Raw genomic sequence first — 6,225 nt, forward strand, 5'->3', positions numbered from 1 at the left:
AGGAGGATCGCCTTACTGTAACTATTCTACTGTAAAGTATCAATTTTTTTTCAGTATTATTCACTTCCTCCGACTTACACAAATGGAACAAATCGGCAGGTCCTTTTTGGATTAGATGTGGAATACGGTGCGCCTTGACGGGCTTGTTGAAGCACCGTGAATTTCTAGTTCATTGGCGTTTCCTGTGAAAACTCGAAAAACATGGTTTTTGAATAATAAAATCAAGCCGCAATTCCAAGACATAGCAAATGGCTGAAATTCTTAAGATATGTTCTTACGATCCTGATCTCGAACAACCTTTAAAATTTTAATATCTTTATCAGTTCCCCAGACACAGGAGTTCTTAGTTAAACTACTTGCACATGTGAATTCGGTGTCAAGGGAAAACGTGGTTTCTAAAGTGACGTAGCATGGAGAAATATGCTGTAAAGTGTCTCCGTTCTCACCAGAATGGTTCTCGGAACCGCATGGAGTTGTTGTATTGAAGCACATGGAAAATTCCTGCACACCTAATGCTAAAACTACAGAGCAAGGACCAACTCGCTTTGAACATTTTTTATTATGGCAACTATAATAAACCACCAACAGTAACACCCTCTTCAAAAGCCGGCCGGAGTGGCCGAGCAGTTCTAGGCGCTTCAATCTGGAAGCGAGCGACCGCTACGGTCGCAGGTTCGAATCCTGCCTCGGGAATGGATGTGTGTGATGTCCTTAGGTTAGTTAGGTTTAAGTAGTTCTAAGTTCTAGGGGACTGATGACCTCAGAAGTTAAGTCCCATAGTGCTCAGAGCCATTTTGAACCCTCTTCAAAACAAAAAACAAAAAAAAAACAATAAGGATCCCTTCTGCAGATCCAGCGAATAATTAATTCCTATAATCAGAGTTCCCTTCGACTCTACCTGTACGACTGTTTCACGTCGAAGGCGGATACTAGCAGCAGCTGGTAGACGGCCTAACACGACGGAAGCGACGTATCACAATCATTGCAGAAGAAAGGATGGTAGAGGTGCCACACCGCTGGACGGGCCTATCTTCTCCGCACTTGGCGAGTCGAGAACTACCTGCTGAGCAGCCGAGCGCCAGCGTATCTAGCCCCAGGTGGAAGAATATTTCCCGGACTATTTGTACACACGTGATCGCCAGGAAATAGTTCGTTGATCGTCGTATCCCCTTCCTCTGCTGCTGGTTGATGCCCTCTGATGAACCTTGGCCGCAAGTACATGTTTGTTGTCAACTGTGGTACTTGGTTGTAAACACTCTTGCATTGGTCATGTAGGCGCCCCAGTAGTCCCGGTCGCCTACGCTGGACTGGATGGCCGAGCGGTGGACCTCTCCAGTTGTCAGGATGCTAGGAAATGGCTGTAGAAGCGTCAGAAACGCCAAAGAAACATTATTAATTCATAACACCTTTATTCCTGCCGAGTACAATGTGGTTTGGTGATATCAACGACCTTCCCTGAGTCCTCGCTGACTCGTAGCGATGACACCAGATCCGGGCCGCACAGTCTTTCTAGGGCAGCGCCGTGTGCTGTGACGTAGCGGAGGAATGTCCTTACTTCGGCCACGCGTGGCTGGCAGCGCCCCACTGGCCGGCCGGTTCGCGGCGGACAGCAGGCTGCTGCGCGTAGAGGCTCCGGGTTGGAGTCTCCGGCGCTGTCGGCACGAGAGGCGTTCTCGTAGTGTGGAGTGTACTCTATCCCACCCCGTCTTCTTCCCTGCTCCTCTGCTCCTCCTGGTGGCTCGTCCGCGGTGGACGGGTGCAACGGGCTGCAGTCCCCCAGCATCCCCCCAGGGGGTCCACAACTCTTTTGTGGATACGTGCGTAGCGAGCACGGGACCCTGAGCTAATGTGGCCTTCCTTCCTTTCCGGGCTGCATACCTTCCCTTTCTGCATCCTTCCCCATCCCGCATCGTCGCCCCTCCTCCCCTCACCTCTGGCTCTTTACTTCCCTTTCTCCCAATCTGGGAGTATGGTTTGTGCCTACGTCCGGAGACGGACGCTCGAAACTGTTCCAACTTCCTTGCTTTCTCCACTTGCAAGTCTTCGTCCTTCCTCTGTCCTTTTCTTTTCCTTTCCTCTTCTCTTTGCCCTTTTCTCCGCTGCGGCGTTTGAGACCCCTCTTCTTTCCTTTCCTCTTCTCTTTTTTCCTCCCTGTGTCTGAAGGCCGACCCACGCACCTCCATGCGTAGCCGGTGACGGGGTAACGCGTAATCCCCGCCCCGGGTAGACAGGTAGGACACGTACGTACCCCCTGGTAACGGCCAGGCCCAGGGAGGGGTGATTACCCGAGCTGATACCTTCCGAAAGTGCCGATTGGTCCCTCCGTCCGTTTGTCGGGAGGTGTGACCTGAGGTGTGAACAATCACCTAAGGCGGGAGTGCCCTCAGTGAGGGCCCCCACAAGGGAGGAGCGCGCCATCGGAGACGCCGGTAATCATGGGGAATTCTTCCGCAATGGTTTCCTCACCTTCCACTATGTCTGCTCACAAACGTAAGTATACTGAGTCTCAGCCACAGACGGTTCTTCCATCGTTGCCACAGATCCTTGTTGTTTCTCGGTCTGACGAAGGTCACGACTTCTCCACAGTCAACCCTTTCATTATTCAGAAAGGTGTCGACGCAATTGCAGGTCCTGTAAAGTCTTGTTCCAGATTACGGAATGGCACCCTGTTGTTAGAAACACACAGTGCCCTCCCGGCACAAAAATTGCTGCGTACTTCTCTGCTCCACACCTTCCCTGTCCGGGTGGAACCGCACCGTACCTTAAATTCCTCGCGTGGAGTCGTTTATACACGATCCCTCGATGGATTGTCTGACGAAGAAATTCAGCACTACCTGTCTAACCAGGGCGTAACGGCTGTTCATAGAGTTATGAAAAGGGTTGACACAAACATCATTCCAACCCGCACTGTCTTCTTGACGTTTGACAAAGTTCAACTCCCATCGAAAATCAAAGCGGGCTAGGAGATAATTTCCGTTCGCCCTTACGTCCCAAACCCTACGTGTTGCTATCGATGTCAGCGGTTCAATCACACCTGCCAGTCCTGTTCCAATCCGGCCAAATGTGTTACGTGTGGCAAGGATGCCCATGAGGGTGCTTGTCCACCTCCATCCCCTCGCTGCATCAACTGTATGGGTGACCACGCTGCTTCCTCTCGAGATTGCCCCGTTCTTAAGGACGAAAAGCTCATCCAGGAAATAAGAGTGAAGGAAAAGGTGTCGACCTTTGCTGCTCGAAAACTATTCGCCAGTCGACAGCCCACCGTGCCTCAGACAGGAAAATACAGCACTGTCCTTGCTTCTCCTCGGCCAACAAAGGAGGCGGCCACGCAGACTTGCGACCTCACCTTTAGTGCCACGGTCGTCAGATCGGCCAGCACAAAGATCGCCCGTTCAACCTCACCACTTTCGCCTGCCCACTCTATGGCTCACCCTTCATCGGGTTCTGCTAAATCTCGAGCCCAAAAGTCAGACACCAAGCCTTCCAAAAAAGAGCATACTCGTGAAGAGTTTTTACGTACCGCAACTTCCCAACCATCGGTTCCTCCTTCATCTAAACATCATACTTCTAAGAAGGCTACAAAGAAACCCAGTTCCTCTCCTTCTCCGCCAAGGCGTGTCCCATCTACAGCACCACCTGGCGGAAATCGCCCTCGGCCGTCTTCTGTGTCGCCGAGGCGCACTGCTGGTGGCCGGTCAACCGGCCGATCGCTGGTGGCAGGAGCTGCTCCTGACCAACCTATGGATCAGGATCTTCTGCCTTCGGCTGACTGCCATTCCATGCTGTCGGTCGCTAGCTCCGAACAGTCTTTGAGTTGACAGCAACTTTGGTCACATTCCTCCATTTTCTGTTCACCCCATGTCCATTATCCACTGGAATATCCGCGGCATTCGAGCCAATCAAGATTAATTGTCGATCCTCTTACGATCCTACTCGCCGGTCATCTTCTGTCTTCAGGAAACAAAGCTGCGTCTCCATGACCGCTTTGTTCTCCCGCATTTTCAGTCGGTCCGATATGATCTCTCCTCTGTTGAAGGCTCTCCAGCCCATGGAGGACTCATGATTCTTCTCCATGATACTCTGCATTATCACCCAATCCCCTTAAACACTTCCTTCCAAGCTGTCGCCGTCCGTCTTTCCCTTTCCGGATACACGTTCTCTCTTTGTACTGTATACATTCCATCGTCCACACCAATGGCACGAGCTGATCTCCTTCATCTTCTTGGTCAGCTTCCACCCCCCTATTTGCTGGTTGGGGACTTCAATGTCCACCACCCGCTTTGGGGATCTCCACATCCTTGTCCACGTGGCTCCATATTGCTAGACGTCTTCCACCAAGCGGATCTAGTTTGCCTCAACACTGGGGTCCCCACATTTTTGTCTGCCTCCACGACAACTTTATCTCATTTGGACCTTGCGGTCGGTACTGTTCCACTAGCTCAGCGCTTCGAATGGTTCGCCCTTGATGATACACACTCGAGTGACCACTTTCCATGTGTCCTCAGACTGCAGCCTCAACTGCCATATATGCGCCCGCGACGCTGGAAGTTTGCCCAAGCCGATTGGACACTTTTTTCGTCTCTAGCGACATTCGATGACCGTTGCTTTCCCAGCGTCGACGATGAGGTCACACATATTACCGACGTTATTCTTACAGCTGCGGAACGTTCAATACCACGCACCTCCGAATTGCCCTGGCGCCCCCCAGTTCCTTGGTGGAACGAGGCATACACGTTCTCTCTTTGTACTGTATACATTCCATCGTCCACACCAATGGCACGAGCTGATCTCCTTCATCTTCTTGGTCAGCTTCCACCCCCCTATTTGCTCTTCGCATTTTCCGTCACCATCCTACTTTGGCCAACTGTATCCGCTATAAGCAGCTCCGTGCGTGATGCCGTCGCGTCATCCGCGATAGCAAGAAGGCAAGCTGGAAATTCTTTATTATCTCATTTAACATCTTCACTCCCTCCTCGGAAGTTTGGAGTCGGCTTCGATGGTTCTCATGCCGAAACCTGGAAAGGACAAACATCTCCCCTCTAGCTATCGCCCCATTTCTCTCACGAGTAGTGTCTGTAAGGTTTTGGAGCGTATGGTGAATTACCCTTTAACTTGGTGGCTGGAATCCCGCAGTCTTTTAACACCTGCCCAATACGGATTCCGAAAGCATCGTTCTGCAGTTGACCATCTTGTTGCTCTCTCCACTTATATCATGAATAATTTTCTCCGGAAACGCCAAACAGTAGCAATATTTTTTGATCTACAGAGAGCATACGATACCTGTTGGAGGACAGGTATCCTACGCACACTGTTCTCTTGGGGCTTTCGAGGTCGGCTGCCCCTTTTTCTTCGGGAATTTATGGCAGAGCGCACATTTAGGGTGCGGGTGAACACTACTCTCTCCCGTACCTTCTCCCAAGAAAACGGGGTACCACAGGGCTCCGTGCTGAGTGTTGTACTGTTTGCAATTGCCATCAATCCAATTATGGATTGTCTCCTTCCTGATGTCTCGGGCTCCCTCTTTGTGGTCGATTTTGCGATTTACTACAGCTCTCAACGGACCAGCCTTCTTGAACGACGTCTTCAAGGATGTCTCGATCGCCTCCACTCTTGGAGCATCGAAACCGGCTTCCGTTTTTCTCCCAGTAAGACCGTTTGTGTTAATTTTTGGCGACGTAAGGAGTTTCTTCCACCCTCCTCACATCTAGGACCTGTCAACCTTCCGTTTTCAGACGTCGCTAAATTCTTGGGTCTTATGTTTGACAGAAAACTATGCTGGTCCTCCCACGTTTCGTATATTTCGGCTCGCTGTCTGCGATCCCTCAACACCCTCCGTGTCCTGAATGGTACCTCCTGGGGAGCGGACCGAGTGGTCCTTCTCCGCCTCTATCGCGCCTTAGTGCGCTCGAAATTGGACTATGGAAGCATAGTCTACTCCTCTGCTCGGCCGTCTATTCTTCGGCGTCTCGACTCTATCCACCACCGTGGATTACGTTTAGTGTCTGGAGCTTTTTACACCAGCCCTGTGGAAAGCCTTTATGCTGAGACTGCTGAACCTCCTCTGTCCAATCGGCGAGAAGTCCTTCTGAGCCGTTATGCCAGGCATCTGTCTTCCATGCCTGCTAATCCAGCCCATGACATATTTTTCGACGCCTCCTTTGATGTAGGGTATGCAGGCCGCCCCTCCTCCCTAGTACCACTGGAGGTCCGCTTCCGTCAACTGCT

Source organism: Schistocerca cancellata, chromosome 6 (genome assembly GCF_023864275.1).
Source record: "Schistocerca cancellata isolate TAMUIC-IGC-003103 chromosome 6, iqSchCanc2.1, whole genome shotgun sequence".
In the NCBI taxonomy this organism is placed as follows: Eukaryota; Metazoa; Arthropoda; class Insecta; order Orthoptera; family Acrididae; genus Schistocerca; species Schistocerca cancellata.